The sequence below is a fragment of the Notamacropus eugenii genome, chromosome 1 (genome assembly GCF_028372415.1).
Source record: "Notamacropus eugenii isolate mMacEug1 chromosome 1, mMacEug1.pri_v2, whole genome shotgun sequence".
NCBI lineage: Eukaryota > Metazoa > Chordata > Mammalia > Diprotodontia > Macropodidae > Notamacropus > Notamacropus eugenii.
The window spans coordinates 348,151,391-348,173,992 of record NC_092872.1 but is presented as its reverse complement, the minus strand read 5'-3'; the positions used below and the strand labels follow the sequence as shown (position 1 = coordinate 348,173,992).

The window sequence follows — 22,602 nt, the reverse complement described above, 5'->3', positions numbered from 1 at the left end:
ATATGAGTTCTGTTTGGGGCATATTGAGGTGTCTATGGGACATCTAGTTCCAGATGGCGAATAGGCTGTTGGAGGTGGTAGATTGGATGTTGGGAGAGGGATGGGACTGGACAAATGGGAATTATCTCTATAGATGATAATTAAAACCATGGGGAATAAGGTCATCAAGTGATATAGTTTAGACTTGGAGAAAGAACAGAAGAGGGCCCAGGGCAGAGCCTGTGGTAGTGGTGACTCGTATTTCTAGAATGCTTTAAGGTTTATAAAGCATTTTTTCATAAGGCTTATAGGAAGTCAGTAGTGGAAGGTTTTCCCTTTCTTCTTGCTAGGTGAAGGGACCAAGACTCAGACAAATGAAATGGCTTCCCAGGGTATCTAGGTAGGGAATGGGAGGGAAGAGGAAAGTAGGAACAGTGAGTGCAGATTGTGACTTGGTGTTGATAGTGACTCATGGGGATTGTAGCCCCATATAGGCAGGCAGAAGTTCCAGGCTGTACAACCTCCCCTGACCCTAAGCTGCAGGGACTTTGCAGGTACATCTAACATGCCTGTTTTAGGAGCACTGGTCTCAGACCCCAAGGGATTTCTTCCCTCTCCTTTTGCAAGACTCTTACTTTGTTGGTTTCCTGTCGTGGGCTGCCAGGAATCTGTGGAGAGGTAGGTGATGTCCTGAGTGGAAAGAGCCCTGACCTAGCAGTCAGAAGGTCTGAGAATGAGTGTCCGCTCCCATACTTGTTTGCTGTGGAATTTTAGACAAATCACCTTCACTTTTAGAGACTCAGTTCCCTCACTTATACAATGGGCATAATAGTACTTAGACTACCTACCTCATAAGGTTATTGTAAGGAAAGTACATTGTAAGCCTTAAAGCACTATAGAAATGGGAATTCTTAGTATTATTACTAATAACAGTAGTAGTGTTATTCTTATTATGCTGAGGAGAGGGGGACTAGAGAATTTAGATTAGGAGACAGGATCAGGATTTTGTTTCAGTTATCACTGACAGTCAGTCTCTCTAGCACCCAATTTCCCCATCTGAGAAATGGGCCCAAGGCAAGATCATGGGCTAATAATTCTGGTTATCAACAATTCCTGCTGAACTTCAGAGAGCCCTGGGTGCTGGGTGAGGTGAGGAATGGGGCATGAATATAGCTGAGATGGTTAGGAAATGTTTGGAGATCCTCAGATGAAAGAGGCTACGTAAATATAGAGTAGGACTATTAATCATTTAACAGCGGTGTCATTTAATCATGAGGCACCAAGCCAGGGCAAAGTCCTGCCCAGGAGGCTCTCAGAGGGCTGAGCAAGCAAGGATTGAAGGCTCGTAACTTCCTAAGAGGTGGTTAAATAGGGCCACCTCCTCTTTACAGAGGAAAAACTGTTCTCAGAGAAGGTAAGCAAATTCCCTTTGGTCACACAGCTTTGTGGAGGTAGGGATGTGTGTGTGTGTGTGTGTGTGTGTGTGTGTGTGTGTGTGTGTGTGTGTGTGTGTGTGTGAGATAGAGATAGAGAGAGAGAGAGAGAGAGAGAGAGAGAGAGAGAGAGAGAGAGAGAGAGAGAGAGAGAGAGAGAGAGAGAACTGTTCTTCAAAAGCACAGGACAAGTTTTATTTTTTCCTAATTAGGCGCAGACAGGGTGAAGTGGAGCCAGCTCCAAGCTGCCAAGCCAATCCTTAAATGTCCAGTCTGAGCATTCACACTTTCGAAATTGACAATGCTAAAAATCAGGACTTGGCTTATTCTTTTGTTGATTTTCCAGACTTAAGAAAGTAATGAAGAAAATGTTAATAATTTAGATCAAATTTAAAAGTGTATCATTCTTCCCACCCCCAACAGTCAGTGTCATACTTACATCTTAGCTTTTAACCAAAAATAGTGAGTTCATAGGATTTAGAGATGAGAGACACCTTAGAGACCATCTGGTCCAACACCTTCATTTTAAGGATAAGGAAATGAAGCCCAGAGAGGTTAGTTGATTTGTCCAAGGTTGCACAGGTAACATAATTAGTCATCTTTTGACTTTTACAAAGCAATTTCTTTTCTGTAAAGCAGATAGTATGTCTGTTGCCAGCAGTTTACAGGTGGGAGAACTGAACCCCAGAGGAAGGAAAAGAATTGCCAGGATCATATAACCTGAGCCTTCTGACTCCACATCTCTTTACTTTTCCCCCTACACCAGGAGTAGCTCTGGGCTCCAGGTTAGTCTGGGCTGCTCTGCCCAGATAGCCAGCCCCTACTCCCCACTCCCAAACCCCAGGGCCTTAGTCCAGACTTGCTTAGGTATCCTACTGCCCCCTTCAGGGCTGAGATGGTCAGACCAAGATGCCCTTGGAAGTAAAATTGCAGCCCATGTAACTGGGCCCTGAAGGAAGGGAAAGCCTGGGAGAGGATGAGACAGAGCACAAGGAATGGAAGTGAGAGTGGGCCTGATGGGGAGGGGGGTAGGGAGACAACAGAGGCCACAGGCTGGAAAAAGAGGTCTTTTATCTAATTGCTGGACATTTCTACCTTGATGTCTCATGAGCGTCTCAGACTCGGTGTGTCTAAGATCGAACTGATCATCTTCCATGTCCTCCATGCCTATTTCTAATTCATCTCTCCAGGGTTCACAATCCTGGAGATGTCTTTGGCTCTTTCCTTTCCATCACTCACAATAGCTTTTTTTTTTATTGTTTTCATTTTTTTCTCTTAAAGACCAGCCTTAACTCCAAATTTCTCTGGTCCCAGGCCAAGTCCTACTTGGTCGCTGTTTGGACCTGATCGGCCTAGAATGAATGCAAATAACAATTGTTTCTGTTTCTGCCAGAAACCCCCAGGGTCTTCACCTCTCAGATTTACTTATTTATTTTTTTTAAAGAGGTTATTCTTTTCCTCATTTTTTATTAAGCCTTAATCACTAAATGGACACTGCCTCCATCAAACTGTTAAAGACCTTAGCTGAGAAAGGCAAAGGTCTCCCACCGCATCCTGGGCCATCTCTAGTCTTCCTGATTCAAATCTGGCCACTGGACCCAGATGGCTTCAGAGGAGAAAGTGAGGCTGGGTGACCTTGCACAGTCCTCCGTCACTTAAATCCAATCATTACATCACCTCTCTGATAACATGGTCCTCTTCAAGAATGAAGGGCAAACAGCAACTCATAATAGCCATTTATAGGCCAAGTCCTGATAATCTCGAGATGATATCTCTTGTATCAACTCTCTTGATGCCAAAGCCTTGCTTAGGCTCTTTAATTGGTCAGCCTCTGCCTTTGATTGTTTCCCCTTGTTAGTTTGTCTTCCGCACAACTACCAAAATTACATTGTTAGAGAGCAGATAGGAACACATCACCACCTTGTCCAAAATCTTCACATGCATCTTTCCAGAAATAGGTGATACTAACAAAGATGCATCATCTGCATTATCAGCATCAGTGTTGTGACTTCAGCCTAAGAACCTATTAATGGATCTTTCCAACTGATTTGTAGCTAAAACCTCCTGTGTTGTCTCCACCTCTTAGAATGTAAACTCCTTGAGATTAGGGACAGCTTTGTTTTTCTATTTGTATCCCCATTGAGCACAGGACTCAGCATATATTAAATACTTAATAAATACTACAGTTTCAGAGTTCAGAAATTCTATGGGTTCAGAGTTCCTCTGTGCTATTAGCTTCTGGACTTTATCCCTTCATCCTTCATTACAGTGACAAATACCTTTGGTGAGTTTCCTTCTCCTTCTCCTCTTGTTCCTCTATTGTATTATGCTTTGTTTGATATGTGAAAAAGACCACTTAAGAAAATTATCTTTGTGGTTGTATCTATCAAGGAATTTTACGTGTTGTTACCATATGCATGGTGGAGATCTTGCTGGAAGAGAGCCTTTTTACACATTGTTTTGCTCTATTGAGTCAAATGATTTTTCTCAAATCATTAAAAGAAGCAAAGTAGTTTTTAACACTTTTCAGATCACTGTGTAACCGTGCAGATGTGGTCCAATGTAGAAAATCATTTGGAAAAGGCGGTCCATCCACTTCTCATGCTTTCATCAAGGATGCCCTAAAATGTATATAGCCCACTCTCATATATATTTTATAGACATGAGAAAGGCATCTGGGTTGGTAGTTGGCTGATGTCATTTTGGTTGCCTTGTTGCATAATGATATGATCCAAGTTCCTTTTCATTCTTTTGGAATTCCAGGAAAGGGAGTATTGGGTTACAGAGCTGTTTTTACAACTTTGTATCTCACGTTACATAACTTTTATTCTTTTAATTTTTTTTGATTGTTACTGTCATTTCTCAAAGACTTCCCCAACCATTTTTTATAGCAAATCTTTATTATTCCGTCTCCCCTCTCCCAAATCATGCCATTTCATAGTTCTGCCAGCAGAGCAATTGAAAGCATGGCACACGGTATGTCAGTGCTTTATTTCATTCAGTTAAAACTCTCTTTTCCAATAAAAAGAGCAAAGTTATATTTCAGAATTATTTTGATTTGCATTTTTCTAATTGTTAAAGGAGGGCAGCTATGGGGCATAGTAGATAGAGTGCTGGCCCTGGAGTCAGGATAACCTGAGTTCAAATCTGGTCTTACTAGCTGTATAACCTTGGGCAAGTCATTTAATCCTTTTTGCCTCAGTGTCCTCATCTGTAAAATGAACTGAAGAAGGAAATAGCAAACCACTTCTTTATCTTTGACAAGGAAACCCCAACAAAGGGTCTGACATGCTTGAAGATGACTAAACAACAAATTGTTAAAGGGTTGGAAGACTCATGCATCTACTGATAATTTGTGTTTCTTCTTTCAAAGGTTGTTGATTCATATCCTTTGACCATGTATCTATTGGGGTGCTGATCTTATGCTTAAAAATATACATCAGTTCCTTATGAATTTCGGTTATTATACTTTTATCTAGTGATTTTGTCCCTTAATAAAATGTGTGCTTCTTGAAAGTAGGGATTGTTTCATCTTTTGTCTTTGTATTACTGATACAGTGCCTGGCACATAGTATGTGTTTAATAAATGCTTATTGACTGTTATTGTACTGCAAATATTTAGGAATATTTTCTCAACTTTCCTTTTTAGTCTGCATGCATTCTTTTTTTTTTTTTTACTATGTAGATCCCTTTATTTTTATATAATCAAATATATCTATTTTTCTACTATAATTTCTTCTATTTGTTGAATATGTAAAAACTACTTTTCTCTCCACAATTTTTATAGAAATAACTTTCTATTACCTTCTAATATTTTTATGCTTAAAAAATCCAGTTCATAGATCTATTTGGAATTTACTTTTATATACACATGAGAAATGGATGTAATCTATTTTTTAACCGCATTCCTATCCAATTTTCCTAACAATTTTTTATTAAACAATAAATTCCTTCCCTGTTGTTTTGTAGTCTTAAATTTATTGAACACTAGTCCATTGCATGCCTTTGGTTCTTGTTCTGGATCATCTAATCTATTTTTCTTTTATTTAATACTAGATAGTTTGGATAATTACTGTTTTATAAGATAATGGAAAGTTTGGTTGTGTAAGTCCCCATCCTTTCCTTTTTCTTTTTCATAAATTTCCTTGATATCTTGAACATTTACCTTTCCATAAAAATTCTGTTATTAGTTACTAATTCTGTGAATTATCTCATTGGTATTTTAATTGCTATTACATTAAATATATAGATTAATTTAGGTTGTATCATCATTTTTATGATATTGCCTCAGCCTAGCTGCGTACAATGTATCTCTCTCTAATTATTTAATTATTTCTTTATTTCTTCAAACATTATTTTATAATTATCTTTGTTTTTATTATTAAAATAATATGTTATTAAAATTAAATTCTAAGCCATAAACGTCAACAAAAGCAAATATAAATACATAATAAGGAATAAAATCTTACATAAAAACTTCTAATATTTAACAAAGTAGAATCAGCTAAATTAACAAACAACAACGAAAAAATGTGTTTGCACTGTATCCTTTTCCCATTCAAAATGAAGTTCTGCGATATTTGGCTGTGTGAATGAGTGTGTGTATGTGTGTATGTGTGTGTGTGTGTGTGTGTGTGTGTGTGTGTGTATGTTTGCCTGGTCTCTGTTAACATATATACTGAGATTGATTTCACATTACTTCCTTTCATGTGCTCAGCATTGCAGCCAAGTTCACATACTTGCTGTTTCCGGTAATGGTTAATGGGGCAATCAGGGGGATTCTGCAGATGGACTTTGACTAGAGAGCCCATCCATTGCTCCATGGACCATGTCTGGAGCTGGACCTTTTCTGTTGTCCCATGTGTATTCCTTGGAGCTAGGCCCCTGCCACTGACACATTTACACTGGTCCTTTCAGATGGACCAGATGTGCTGGCTCAGTGCTGCAAGACTTGGTGCTTGGGATGACACAACAATCTTTTGGCCCCACCATGACAGCAGCAGGGGGAGGGAGACTTCTTCAAAGAGGACTAGACCTTTCAGACAGGAAGAACCACTACTTAGATTTTGAAAGAAGTGATTCAACCTTCTTTTTTCAGAAAGTATGACATGTAATCAGAGATGTCCTGGTAAATGTTGATCTGTTACGCTCTTCAAAAAAAAGTATGCATGTCATACTTTTAATTTTAATTAGCATTATTAACATTTTCTTCATCACTTTCTTAAGTCTAGACAATCAATAAAATAATAAATCAACCCCTGATTTGTAGTGTTTTCCAATTTCCAAGATATACTCACCCTGAAAATTTAATAATCACTTCTACTGAGCTGTTCCAGCAACCCCTAACCCTTTTTTTCTTCCCCCCTCTTCCATGTAACTTTCTCTGTTTCTAGAACTTCCTGTGAGGGATGGGGAGAGGGTCCCCCTCACCCCTATCTTATGGTGGCTTTGAATAGGTGTTGCTCATCAAACTTGAGCTCAGTCTCTTTTCTGTTTTTTGTTTTCTGTTGTTTTTTTTTCCTGGGCATTATTGACCAAACAGCAATCCTGACATGAAAGTGTCCAGCCTTGGAGGTAACCTTGTGAATGGAGAAGTTTGGAAGCTCTTGGGTCCTCCAGTTGGTTCTAGTTGCCCTACAAGAGGTGACTCCTACAGCCACTACAGGACTTCCTGGAGGAAAAGATGTTCACTGACAGAAGGATGAGCCCAACACCTAGCCTGACTTTTGTAGACTTTGAAGGAGATGGTGCAGAGCTGAAGTGAAGGTGAAATGTGGATTCAGCAGTCTTGCAAAATATTTCATGTTTTGATGTTTTACGTATCAATCTTGCAGAAAAGTATAATAGTATCTATAAATTACTGTTTCATGTTTAAGTCTTTGTCAATATGTGCTTGTGAGCCTTTTGTCTTTTAAGCATTTCTGCTGTTATTTTACAGGAAATAAATAGCTGCCCTATACTTGATTTATACTAGACGATGAATTCCTTTCTACTACCTCTTTTATAGATCCCTGTTGACATTATATAAACCGAATCATTAATAACAACTAACGTTTACACAGTGCTTTAAGGTGTGCAAACCTTTTCGCATTTTTTTCTCATGTGATTCTTTCAATAACCCTGTGAAGTAAATCCTATAATTATCCCCATTTTACAGATGAGGAAACTGAAACTAAGACAGGTTTAAGGAATTGGAAAAAGGTTTAATGAAGTCACATAGCTGGTAAATATTTGAGGCAGAAGTCAAACTCAAGTCTAGCATTCAATCCACCACAATTGTAAGGTGTGTAGGTAAATTAAATTTTGAGTTTTTCATCATCAGCGTCCTATAGATTGTATTTCCACTTTGAACAAATTTAAAAACAAATATTTAAAAACAAATTTAAATTGAAAAACAAGTAATTCAGTAACCATTTTGACAACTCCTTGGAACACAGTATTCAAATTCTTATTTTAAAATATGTTTTTCAGAGATGTCAATGACTCTTAAATTTTTGTAGATCTATCACTTGAGCCAGTGGATTTTCTACTTTTTTGGATGATTAAGTAATTTTTTTAATAAGTCTGTATTCCTAGCTGAGAATTTTTTTTTTCCTGCTGAACTGTGGTTGCTTCAGTGGATTTTTTTTTTTGAGGTTTTCCTTTATAGTCTCCATAGCTGCCATTTTCCTCCACTACTTTGTCTTGACCTTTATTTTAAAAGTTTTTAATTCTTTTAATTCTTCTTTGAGTTCCTTTTGTGAATATTTTTCCTTTCTCTAAAATCTCTCATTCATATAACTCATTCAAATACCCTCATCTTATGAGGGTAATTCTTGTCTATTTTCTTTAAATACAGCATTTTTCTATTTGAGGTTATCTTGAATGTTTCCTTTTTCCATTTCCATTGCTTCTAGTATTTTCACCTATTTAGCTCTTCCAGGCCTTGCTCACTTTCTAACGCGGTTGATTTTCTTTTCTTGTGCAGTTTTTAGCTTTTCTTTCTTTCTGTGTATCTCTTTGTTGTTTTTCAAAGTATACGTGTGAGAAGCTTGTTCTTGCTTCTCTCATTGTATCATCTTTTTTGGAAAGCTTTTAAAATGACCATTATAAAAATCTTGTATGTGTCTTGATAAGTCAATAAAAGTATTTGTAATTTTTTTCATTATTCTTACTCTTCATTCTTTCTATTAATTTCTTCTAGAGTTTTTGGTGTGGTTGTTGTTTAGTCATTTTTCAGCTGTGTCCAATTTTTTGTGACTCCATTTGAGGTTTTCTAGGCACGGATACTAGAATAGTTTGCCATTTCCTTCTCCAGCTTGTTTTATAGATGAGGAACTGAGGCAGCCAGGATTAAGTGACTTGTCCAGGGTCACACAGCTAGTAAGTGTCTGAGGCAGTACTTGAACTCAGGAAGATAAATCTGCCTAATTCCCAACCCTGTGCTCCATTTGATTTGTCACCTAGCTACCCTTTGTTTTGCTGGTCGTTGTTAATGAGCTAGAGAGATACTAGTAATGTTTTACATTTATTTTATATCATTCTGTATATTTTATCAAAGTTGGTTAATTTTTAAAATAAATTTCTTGGGTGTAAGTAAACCATTATGTCATCTACAAATAGAGGTATTTAACATCTTTTTTATTGTTTATTACCTATATTTATTTATTTTCTTGCCTTATTGTGAGGAGAAGCCCTGCTTTACTCTTAGTCTTAGGAAAATATGTACTTTTCTTTTACCTAATGCTAACTCTTGGTTTTAAATAGTTACTTTTAAAAAATCAGATCTAGGAAGAATTGTTTCACTCTCAATGTTTTCAGCATTAAGGGTTGTTATATTTTAGCAAAAAGTCTCTAATACAACTATTGAGATAACCCACAAATATGATTTAATTAATTTTATTATTAAGAAAATTTATTATGTTAATAATTTTCCTAATGTTGCATTCCTGAATCTGATTGGATCATAGTAACCTGAGTTTTTTTCTGCTATTTGCCAGAATTCTATTCAATGCCTTTGCATTCATTGTCAATCCATCAATCCATACACATTTATTAAGCAATTACTATGTGACAGTTTTCATTTCTGTCTAGGCTGCACTCTTGACTCTCTCAGATTTTCTCTATAATGCTCCATAAAACTCTTCACCCTAGAAGCTCACTCCACTCCTGTACTTCACACAATGGAAATATCCTCCAGCCCTTCAACCTCTCCCTCTGACTGGCTGATTCCTCCTAGAACCACCATTTTAAGGAAGCCCAGGTCAATCATGACTTCATTCCTCTCCAGGCTGTTCTCCCAGAGCTTTTCAACCACCATCCTACTCCAAATATATTCATCTCACCCTCGTACCCTCCCTTCCCTTTATGTATTGTCTCCAGCCACTGGAACATAAGCTTCCTGTGGGCAGGGACTGTCTTTTTTGCCTATACAGTCAGTTCTACTATAACATTTATTTTGAAAACATGAATTTGTTTCAATGAGATTGATATATTAGGGACCATTCTGAGAAGGATTTTTTGCTTCTGCATGATTTCTTCCTCAAAAAAACAATGAGAAGGCAGAAAATCCTACTTGATAATAACATACAAGCAATAGCCCTTCTGATGGTCTGGTCCACAATCCAATTTTAAGTTTTTTTTAATTGAGATAAAGTGCTATATTTATTGTATATGTTCTGGTGCTGTAGGAGCACTGAGTGGAGAAAGTCTAACCCTCCCCACCCTCTCCACTCCGTGGCCTCCTGCTCTCAGATCTTGAGGTTCTGGCCTGCCCAATGCAGGGGAGACTTTGCCAGGGGGGAGGTGTGTGTGTGCGTGTGTGTGTGAGTGTGTGTGTGTGTGTGTGCTCCCTGACACCCTGGGTGTAGGCTGAGCAACAGTCCAAGGTCTTAGAGTTCACAGTTATTGTATTTATGTATTTCTAAACCATTTGCACGTTTTATGTATTTCTAAACCACATCCCTCTCTATTTATTATGTCATTGGCAAAGTTTTTGAGTGTTGTACACCTAACCCCATTTTCCTCATAAGCCCCCCACTTTTTTGGTGAGATTTTTCACAGTGTAGATGCTTTTAGGGAGCCTATGTATCTTATAGCAGAATTGACTGAATTTGTATTCTTAACACAGCACAGTGCCTGATAGTAAGTGCTTAATGACTGTTGTCTTGGCTCGATAAGCACTCTACAAAGGGCTAAAAATAAAAGAGAAAACAAACAAAAGGAAAAGGTCTCTGTCTTTACAGTTTAGATTCTAATGTGGAGGTCACATGTTCATAAATAAGCATATGTCAGATTCATGCATAGTGGATGGAAGGCAGCTTTCGATGGAGAGGCACCATGCTCTAAGACAGGGCTTCTTAAACTTTTCCCACTCTTGAACTCTTTTCACATTTTGGTCACATTCATTGGTACTGCATGGCCTGAGGGCCTTGTGTTCAGAACTGAGGCTGCAGTCAAGTTGCACTGAAACTGGACAAGTGCTGCCAGAAACAACTCGGATTCATTACGAGTTTGATTTATAATTAATTTTTGATCTTTGAATGTTTAGAAATCTTTTACTGTTTCCAATTTTTTTGTGACCCCATATGGAGTCATGCCCCATAGATAAAGAAGTGTTTTGGAAGGTAGGACTTTTCCTGGCTTGTTGCACAAGGTGGAATTTGAACTGAATCTTGAAGGGAAGCAGGAATTCTAAGAGGTGACATTCCAGGGACAGTCTGTGCAAAAACCAGAGATGAGAGATGGAATCTTCTGTGAGGAACAGCAAACAGTCTACTATGGTTGGATTTTAGGTACATTGGGGGGAATAATATTTAAGAGGGCAACTAGGTGGCATGGAGGGATAGAATACCAGACCTGGAGTCAGGAAGACTCATCTTCTTTGAGTTCAGATCTGATTTCAGACACTTACTAGTTGTGTGACCCTGGGCAAGTCACTTAACCCCTGTTTGCCTCAGTTTCTTGCCTCATTTGTAAAATGAGCTGGAGAAGGAAATGGCAACCCAGTCCAGAAACTTTGCCAAAGAAAAACCCAAGTGGGGTCACAAAGAGTCGGACATTCCTGAAAGGACTCAACAACCACTGGACAATATTTAAAAAGGCTAGAAAGATAAGAAGGAACTAGATTGTGAAGACTTTTAAGTGTCAAAGAGTGGAATTCACATTTGATTCTATAGAATATAAAATTCTATAGCTGTTGGAATTTATTGAATGTGTGTGTGTATGTGTGAAGGGAATGACATTATCAGATCTGTGCTCTAGGAAAAATCAATGTGGAGGATGGATTGGAGTTGAGACAGACTTCAGGCAGTGAGACCAATTAATGCGTTATTCCACTTAACACAGTGATGAAGGCATGGACTGGGACTGTGGTCATATGAATGGAGATAAGGGGATGTAGTCAAGGGATGTTGTGAGGAAGAAATGGAAGGATTTGGTAACTGTTTGGTTTTGCAGGGTTATTGAAGGTGAGGAGTGAGAGTGATGATGAAGTTGAACCTGGGTGACTTGAAGCTTGGTGATACCTTCAACAGTAATAGGGAATTTAGTAGAAGGGTGGATTTGGGAGAAAAATAATGAGTTTTATTTCTGGACATGTAGAGTTTGAGATGCCTATGGGACAATGCGGTTGGAAATGTCTAATAAGCAGTTTGTGATTTGTGACTGTAATTCAGGAGAATGACTTGGGCTGGATATTTCAATCTGGGAAGCGTTGATATGGAGATGATAATTGAATCCATGGGAACTGACAGATCCAAGACAGAACTCTTCAGAACACCCAAGGTTAGTGGCCATTACTTAGATGAAGATCTAGCAAAAGAGACTGAGAAAGAGCTGTCAGAGAGATAAGAAGAGAACCATGAGAAAGCAGGGTCACAGATACCCAGAGAGGAGAGACTATCTGAGGAGGTGGTCTAAAGCAGAAGTGGGGAACTTGTTCCCTTGAGGCCCCATGTGGATGGCCCTCAGCTGTCACTCAAGTTTTTAGGTTCCTATCTCACCTTTGATACAAGTGGCATCTGATCAACAAACTTCCCAAATTTCTGGGAATAGAAACACCTAAAAAAAGAGTAGTTAGCAGAGGGTGGACCTACAATAGTCCTCAAGAAGCACAGACCTCCAAGGATTGCGTGATTTATCGTTTGTTCTCGAAGAGGACCATGACATCAGGGAGATGATGACATGATTTGCGGTTGACTTCAATTTGATGAAGGAGCCTGTGCAGTGTCACCAGCCTCATTTTTTCTTCCAGAGTCATCTGAGTCCAGTGGCCAGATACAGATCAGGACGACTGGAGATGGCCAAGGATGTAGTGGGAGACTTTGGCCCTTTTAAGCTAAAGTCTTTTCAGGTTCTTACTTTGATTGAGGCAATGCCCATTCAGTGAATAGGCCTCTTTAAAAAGTGAGTCAAGGGATGGCACCTTTAATTAAAAAAAATTAAACTGGGAGGGGGATACCCTCAAAGTTGCTGGTCAAAAGAGAAACAGTTGAGTGAGATTATAGGTCAGTAGCTATAAAAAGGAAGGGTCTCTTCCTGTGTGTCTAGCATCCTCCAATGCTTCATTTCAGCACCAAGAAGACTTGGGGATCTTGAAGGCTATGTCCATATAACTTAAACTAGAGGAGGTCCTACTCAAGCTAGAAAGGCCTTGAGTATGGGTGAGACTCACCACCATATTTTTTTTATTTTGGTCTTTTTTGGCCATGGTAACTAACAAACATCTTTTATAAAATGGGCAGAAGCTGCCACCTACATTGGAGGAGGGAGTGGTCATACTGATGAAATTGTAGACCTTAAGCAAAGTTTGGATTCAGTCAAAGGGCTGCAGTAGAGGACCTAGAGGGCCATATGTGGCCTCAAGGTTGCAGGTTCCCTACCCATGATCTACAGTGTTGAATGCTGGAGAGAGGGCAAGAAGGGTCTAACTTGAGAAAAGACCATTCAATTTGACAATTAAGAGATAGATAAATGGTGACTTTAGAGTAAGAGGAGAGGAAGTAGAGGCACTGAGAGTAGATGCTTTTTCTCAAGGGATATAATTTTGATGGGGAGGAGTGACATCTGACGTTAGCTATCAGAGCTGACAGGATCTGGCTAGTGTTTTTTTAAGGACCAAGAAGACTTAGACTCTTTGGAAGATGGAGGGGAGCAGCCAGTAGATAGGGGAAGATTTAAGATTACAGAGAGATGATAGTGGGAGCAATCTACTGGAGAAGGGAAATGATGGGGTCAAAATGCCCGTAAAGGAGTTGGGCATTGGTATATATAAAGGCAACCTTTTCATCTGGGATTTGACTGATGGATGAGATAATGGGGGATGATGTCAGAGGAACATGAGAGGAGGAGAAGGAGAAAAGTGGGAACTCTTGGCAAATTGCCTCATTTTTTTTTTTTTTTTTGTGAAGTGTGAGGTAAGATTCTCAGTCGAAAAGGTGGGGAAGGAGAGCTTTGAGGGAAGAAGAAAAGGCATGGAACAGCTATTGTGGTGAATGGGATAGGGAGTCAATTGGTGAAGAGTAGAAGGATTGATTGCCTTGCTGAAGTGAGGTCTCAGTAGAAATTGTGGAAAATTTGTAGTGGTGTATTTGACACAGTTTCATGGCTTCATTCAGTTCTGTTCAGTAGCACATGAATAAATATGAAGGAGGTGGATGGTGAGGGTCATCCAGTGTTGGGTTTAAAGACTTGAGAAATCAAGACCGTATTTGCTTCATAAAAGGTGGTTGGTGGAGTACTCTCTCCAGTCTTGAAAGTCCTTTATGTTGTACAAAGATTTATTAGTACTTTAAATGTTTCACAGAATTTACTTATAAATATGTCTGGCCTGAGATCTTTTCACATGACATCTCCTTAATAATCTGGTCAATTTATCATTCTGATGGTGGTTGATTTGAGTCATCTATTTCTTGTTTTATGAATTTGGGCTTTTTATGCTTTTGCAAATATTGATCCATTTCTCTCATGATTTGTTGTATCATTAATCCATTTTTTTCATAGTCTTCTTTTATGTTCTTGGATTGCTTAGTATATAGTTGTTTCTAATAATTACTGGTAATTTTCTTTAATCTTCATTTGTTATGATTTTTCCTCATTTGTTTCTAATTTTGGTAAAGCTATTTATCTCTCTATTCTTTTTGATTACATTTGCTAATGGTTTATCAGTTTTATTGGTCTTTTCACAAAATAAACTCTTATTTCAAAATTATATTTTGCTTTCATCTTATACCTAATTAATTTCTCTTTTGATTCTGACATATTCTTGTTTTGTGCTTTTGATATGATAATTTGCTCATTTATTCTTGAAACTACAAATAAGTAATTTTTATTTTTCTCTTGTTAATATAAATGTCCAAAAATGTTAAAAAAAATTTACATCCTTGTAAAGATGTAAAATTGCCTTTCAGTCCTGATTTAGTTGTCTTACCTACATTTTCATATGATGTATTTATATTATCATTCTCTTTAATATAATTTTATTCTTTATGTAATTTGATTTTTAAGTCAAGATTTTATTTAATTGTAGCAATGTCAGATTGTCTTGTTAACAGTCATGGCCTTGGAGTATTTGGCTATGAAACATTCATTACTCTGCCTCTCACCACTACATTCCAAGCTTTTCATCTAGGAATATATGATAATCATCATCTATCATATGTGGTTCTGCCCCCAATTACTAACCATATTCCTTCCTTTCCAGATTCAGGAAATGATTTTAGTCACCTATTTACTGGATTAGTTCAACAAGCAATTAAATCAAGTTAGATGAGAGCATAATAAATTTCAAAAGTCATAAGTGCATTATTGAAAAACGCAATAGACCCTCAATCCCAGTTCCAAAGCTACATGCAATACAAAAAGCCCCACAAAACCCCCAACCACTCAGAAAACAACCTAAGGGGTTGGAGTGACCTAACCTCTGACTATTTCAATGCCTCATTCTTTTTTCTAAAAAATAAGTTTTTATGAGTATCTTCTGTTTCATACATAATTATCCCAGATATCCCTGCTCCTCCCCTACCCAGAGACCCACCCCATATGACAAATAGTATTTTTTTAGAGAGGAAAAACATCAGCACAACTGATAGATACACTGAGAAAGTCTAAAAATGTGTGCAATGCACAACACCTGTGAGCCCACCTCCACAGAGGCATGGTGTGTATCTCTTCATTCGAGTCCTGCTTATCTTTATAATTTTGTTAGATTTATTTTGAATTTTTGTGGTGTGTCATTGATCTTTCTATTTCCATTCTTATTTGTGTGTCTGTTGTTTTCTTGGCTCTCTTTACTTCACTCTGCATCAGTTCCTATAGACCTTCCCATGCCTCTTTGTATTGATCATGCATATCATTTCTTAAATTCTTAAATATAATTTGTTTAGCCATTCCCCAATGAAAGGGCATCCACTCTGGAATTTGGTGCTTTTATAATAGACCTCCCATCTCTCCTGATTGAGACCACACAGGAGAAAGGTCAATATTGCTCTGGCTATGAGTCCCGGCTAGAACGGGCATGCGGCTTCTCCATTAGGGTTTTTGCTACTTCCACAAAAGTAAGGTGCCTTAGGCTTAGCTATGGCTTGCTGTGTCTCTGACCTCACAGTACAGGAGGAAGGAGGAGAAAATTCTTAAAGTCTTGTGTTACTTGGCCAAAGAAAGGAAGAGAAAGTCTTGGTTTTCACAGTTGTCCTTTTGCCCATTTTGATCCTGCACCTGATGTCACCTCCCCATGTACTGCCTATATCACTTCCTCCAGTACCCCTCCTCAACCTCTCCCCCATTAGTGTGCATCCCAAGAACTAAAGAGGCAACTGAAGCTTTGTCAGAGGTGGAAAGAGTGCTAACTCTGGAATCAGAAACCCTAGAAGTCCCAACTCTGACCCTGGCTACCTGTGTGTCCTTGGGGAAACTCACTTAACTTCCCCTTGTACCTCAGTTTCTTCCTCTTTCAAATGAGGGGTTGGACTAGATGACCTCTAAGGTTCCTTGGAGTTTTAAATCTATGATCCTATGACTCCATTATTAACAGGACACTCCCTTTTGTTCCCCTCAATAAATTTTAATTTAACCTCAATAAAGTCCTATGCTTTTATTAAATATTCTTAATTTGCTATCATTTTATTGCATCAAGATGCAGTACTTAAAGTTTCTCTGTCTCTGAATTCATTTCAGCAGAGGTGTCAAACTCAAGCTGGGCAAAACTCCTGAGTGAGGAGTGAATCAGATTAAAACATAATTGGGAAATGTTTCATAAAATATAATACAATACAACTAATGCTAGTTTGTGGTTTTCCAAGTCAATCTATGGCAGGTAGGAATCTGTTTCTATCTGAGTTTGACAACACTGATTTATAGCTTCTTTGTGTCCTCTGTTACCCTTAGTGGTGGTGGGTCTTTCTGCCCTCTAGCCTGCCTGAATGTTTGGGGTGCAAGGGAAATAGATAAAAGGAAGTCTAAGAAAGAACAGCACCCCCAGTGAGAGTAGGTCTTTTTCCTGTACCCTTTCCCTTCTCCCCTTACAGAAAGCCACTCTCATAACAAATAATTTTTTAAAGAAAAAGAAATTCAACAAAATCAATCAAAACATTGTCTGTCATATGCAATGCTTAGCAACTATGGACCCCCCAACACTGTGAATGAGCAGGAGAGGTGTCTTCTTACATCTCTTCTTTGGCATCATGCATGACCCTGGTAATTTTACAACATTCATTTTTAATTTTTTTGTAGTTTTTCTTTCTACCTAATCATTGTGTATATTGTTTTCTTGCCTCTGCTTACTTCATGTTGTATCAGATCATATCTTTCCATCATATCTTTCCATCCTTTGGTTTTCATCATGTTTGTCATTTCTTATAGAGCAGTCCATTGCATTTTTGTACCATAATTAATTTAACCATTCCCCAGTTGATGGTGGAATGGGGTGAGTAGGGAAGGGAACAACCATTTATTTAACACTTACTGTGTAACAGGCACTTTACTAAACCCTGAACAAATATTATCTCATTGGAATCTCTGCTTTATTTCTGATTCTATGCTACCTCTCAGTGATCTGCTAATTCAACCCATACCTCCCAAAAGAATGACTTTTACAGCATATTAGTAAGTGGTCATCTAGCCTTAATTTCAAGACTTTAAAGAAGGGAGAACCCACTACCTCCTGAGGCAACTCACTCTATCTTTGGATAATTCTAATTGTGAGAAAGTTCATAAAGCTTACATATGCCTCTTTGCCATCTGCTTCATTGTTCCTGTTAGACAATGAACAAGTCTAATGCCTCCTCCACATGATGGACTTTGAAATCTTTGAAAGCAGATGTACCTCCCTTAGTTGAATTACAGGGACAAGAATAGAACAAAATTATAATAGTTTAGGATATTAATGTACCCCTTTCAGACACAGGCAAATATAACAAAAAGATAGGCAAAAAAGAAGTTAAGGACTCAAATAGAATTTTAGAAAAGTTAACTATAATAAGTCTCTGGCAACTAATGAGTAGGAATAGGAAGGAATATAGATATATCTCAGTTGTTCCTCACACTTTTTCAAAACTTAACTCTGTTAAGGCATAAAATCTCAGAAACAAATGGAGAAAAGCAAAAATATTAAACATATCCTTTACTGACCATGATATAATAAAATTATAATTAATAAAAATATAAATGAAGAAAAGATTCAAAGTTAGAGACAAAAATAATTCAATCCTACAGAATTGGTGAGTCAAAGACATATCATGAAATAATAGATAATTTTGTCAAAGAAAATGACAAAAGTGAGATATCACCTAGCAAAACTTTTGGGAGAGAATCAAAATAGTCTTTAGGGGAAAATTTATATCTCTAACACTTTCATCAGCAATAAAAACAAAAGGCTAGATACAGTGATACACTTCTCCTTCTAGCTACCTGAGAGACTGAGACTGAGGCTGAGGGGATTTCTTGAGCTTGGGAGCTCTGAGCTGCAAAAGAGGGAGACAAATGGGTGTTTTCATTAAGTCTGGCACCAATATGGTGAGCTCCCCAGTAAAGGGGAGTGAAGAGGCCACTGGGTTGCCTAAAGAGAGTGTGAACTGCCCCTGGTAGGAAACAGAGGAGATCAAAGTTCCTGTGTTGATCAGTAGGAACCCATGAGTGGTTACTGCATGAGAAAGGGAGAGTCAGTTTAAAACAAAGAAACAAAAGAAAGAACACATCAGCTAATTAGATATGTAGCTAAAACTATAGACAAGCAACAAATAAAAAACAAACAGAAAAATAGAAATTCTGAAAATCAAAGAAACAGATTAAATAAAATTGAAATAAAAACCCACATTAAATCGCTAAAAATAACTGAACTGTTTTTTTTTTTAAGAAAAAAGACATGAAAAATAAAAAAGCCCAGCTAATCAAATCAGCAAACCATTGGCTAATCTGATAGAGAAAGAGAGGGAAAAACAAAATTCCAACAAAAAAATTAAAAAAGAGAATTCACAACAAATAAAGAGGAAATTGAGGGAATTACTGAAAATCATTTGCACCCCCCAACCCAATAAATTAAATGGATGAATGTTTACAAAATATAAGATATCCAGATTAATAGAACAAAAAGGAGAAACTTTGACTCAATTTCAGAAAAAGAAATTGAATAAGCCATACAGGAATTCTGAAAGAAAAGAACCCCAAGCCTGAATGAATTTTCAAGTAAATTCTCTCAAATATTCAAGGAACAATGAATCCAAATATTACATAAATCGTTTGCAAAACTAGCATGAGAAGTCATTCAATGAAATTCATTCTATTATATAAATATGACCCTGATACCTAAACCAAGAAGAGACAAAGCAAAGGAAGAAAGCTATAGACTAATTCCTTCATGGCTATTGACATAAGAATATGAAATGAAATATCAGTCAAAAAAGTATGTCAACATATTAAAAAGATTGTACTATTATCAAGTTTGATTTTGTACTAACAATATGGGGTCATTTCAATAATAGAATGACTATCAACATAGTAGATTCCCAAAATAACAAAACCCACACAAAATGCAGCACTCCTTTAGGTTAAAAAATTTTAAAAACAACAAAAATGGATCCATCCTCAATGTGAGAAATAGTATCAAAATAAAATCTAGAAATAATTCAAGGGCTTGAAATAATGATGTAATTGGTACCTGAGTTATTCATTTAGTGTTCTAGAAATGTTAAACTATAACAATGGAAAAGAAAAAAAACTTCAGGAAATAGGCATATACAATGAAGAAATAAAATTATCGCTTTTTTTTTTTTTTACAGATGATATTATGGGTAATAGGAAATAAAGCAAATCTACAAAGTCATCCATATTCTTGTGTAATACCAAGAAAACCCAACAAGAAAAGAAAGAGAAATTCCATTCAAAACAGCTATAAAAACATAAAAATGATAGGAATCCATCTATCAAGATACACATAAATTATATGAATACAGCTATAAAATGCTCTTTAAAGAAATAAAGACAAATAATTGGACAGATATTAATTGCTGATACTTGGACTATATTAAGTGGTTGTCATAAAAATGACAATAATGATTATCATAAAAATAACAATACTATATAAATTAATTTACAGATTCAGTGCCATATCAGTCATAGTGCCAAAGGGATGATTTATAGAGCTAGAAAAAGAATTCATTTGGAGAAACAAAAGGTCAAGAATTTCTAGAGAAATAATGAGAAAAAGGTAAAGAAGGGGCCAAACAGTACCATATCTCAGACTAGCAAAGTGATAGTAATCATCCAAACTATTTGTTTTATTACAGATTTAAAAAATAGGAAAGTTGATCAGTAGAGTGGAGAAGGTTTACAAGATCCAGAAACAAATAGGGAGGTGGAATAAATCTCAATGTAGTACCTATTATGTGACAAACATTATACTAAATACTTTATAAATATCTTTGCAATATTTTCTCATGTTGTTACATTATCTGATTTTATTATCTCATTTGATCCTCACAACAATCCTTCAAGAACCCATTTTATAGATGAGTAAACTGGAGCAGGCAGAGGTTAAGTGACTTTTCCAGGGTCACACAGCTGACAAATATCTGAGACTGGATTTGAACTTAGGTTTTTCATACTCTATCCACCAGGCCACTTAGTTGCCTCAGATGAAGAAAGTAGTATAGTGTTAAGCTCAAGGACCTCAAAAAATGGAATAACTTCTCACTGTTTAAAAGAAATCACAATTTGACAAAAATTGGTGGGAAAACTGGAAAGCAGTCTGGATAAAATCAAGTTTAGATCAATATCTTACACCATATACCACAATAAACTCTAAATGGATATAGGATCTAAGTATAAAGCGTTCCTTCATAAACAAATTAGAATCTCAGGGAAAGAGATACCTTTTACAACTATGGATAGAAGAAGGATTCTTGATTAAACAAAGGCTAGAGAGAATTACAAGCAGTAAAATATACGATTGCTTCATTTTAAAATTTTTGTATCACTAACCTCTAATATAATACCTGAAATACAGGGGAATGAAAAACATATTTGTTGAGTTCATAAAATTGAAAAGGTTCTGCCCAAACAAAGTTAAAACAATTAAAATTTGAAGTCAAATAGTTAACTGGGAAAACAATTGTTGCAGCAAACTTCTTTGATAAAGGTCTACTATCCAAGATGTATAGGGAATTGACACAAGAGACATTCCCCAATAGAGGGCAGTTAGGTAGCACACTGGATTAGATGGCTGTGCCTGGAGTCACAAGCCCTGAGTTCAAATATGACCTCAGATACTTACTAGGTATATGACACTGGGCAAGTCACTTTACCCTGTTTGCCTCAGTTTCCTCATCTGTAAAATGAGTTGGAGAAGGAAATGGCAAACTACTCCAGTATCTGTACCAAGAAAACCCCAAGTGGAATCATGAAGAGTTGCATAGGATTGAAAGAAGTGACTGAGGAACAACAAAGACCATTAAACAGATGGTGAGTAGGAGAGATAAGAAATGAAGAGGCATGTTTCAAAAGAAGGAATGCAAATTATCAACAATCGTATGAAAGGTTACAAAAATATTATCCAAACCAGGGATAATAGAAGAAATCCAAATCAAAACAGTGTTCAAGTTGCACTTATTTCCTACAGAATTGACAATGATGACAAAATAAAATAGAAAATGATAATTTTTGGAGGCACTGTGAGAGAATAGGTACACACTGTTGGTGGGGCTGTGAATTGGTACAACCAATTGGAAAGCAATGGGAGAGGATAACCCAAAAGTCATTAAGCTGTGCGTTTGACCTAGTGATGACACTACTGTTTATAAGAGCATTATCTGTTGAAGACCTGGAAAGAAATGGGGTGCCCATCAATTGATAAGTGACTGAATAAATTATGCTATATAAATGTAATAGAATGTTACTGCCCTGTAAGAAATGATGAGTGAGACTGATTTAGGGTAACATGGGAAGATTTGTATGAACTGATAAGAGAATGAAGTGAGCAGATCCAAGGCAACAAATCCTAAAATAATAAAAATATTATAAAGAAAAACAACTTTGAAAGAGGTGAGAGCTCCAATCAATGAATCACAACTCCAGAATACTGCTGCTGAAACACGCTTCTCATCTCTTGACAAAGAAGTGGGGGATCAGAGATCCAAAATGAGATTTTCAGTCATGACCTATGAGTAGATTTTTTCTTTTTTTGTTTGGCTGTGTTTGTTTGTTTTCAAGGAAGATTTTTTTTAGAGTAATGGAGAGAGAAAGGTTGATGATAGTGATGCTGGAAAAGAAAAGAAAAAGAGAATAATATTCTAATGAAACACTTAAAAATACAGGAAAGAGAAGAGGAGCTTGTTAATGGGGAGATGCAGGCAAGCAGGACAATTTTAGAACTAATGTGTAGAATTTATTGTAAACTTAAAAGAAAACAACCAAGTGGTAATAAAGATTTGTAGTTTCCTATATGATCCTCTTTTTCTGTTCTTTGTACATGGAAATGCTCCTATTTGTTGATATTTGTCAAATTCACAATGATAAAATATATATGTACATATGCATATATATGTATATAGATAGATATGCATACATATGTGAATATCGGTATCTTTTCTATCACTATTGCTTATGGGTGGGAGGTCGGAAATTGTTCCTGTGCACAGATCTCTATCTCTATCTCTTTATGGGTCTCTTGGAATATCACACAGTCCCTTCATTTTCTCTTGATATCCTGGGTATATGAGCT

The 22,602-nt window shown here is 37.0% G+C and overlaps 1 long non-coding RNA gene across 1 annotated transcript; it reads left to right on the top strand.

Moving 5' to 3' along the window:
- Window positions 1–1,287: 1,287 nt before the first annotated feature.
- Window positions 1,288–22,324, top strand: LOC140518180 (uncharacterized). The gene is made up of 3 exons (XR_011971843.1): window positions 1,288–1,393; window positions 6,955–7,178; window positions 19,664–22,324. It is a non-coding gene; the product is annotated as an uncharacterized lncRNA (long non-coding RNA).
- The last annotated feature ends 278 nt before the right edge of the window (window positions 22,325–22,602 follow it).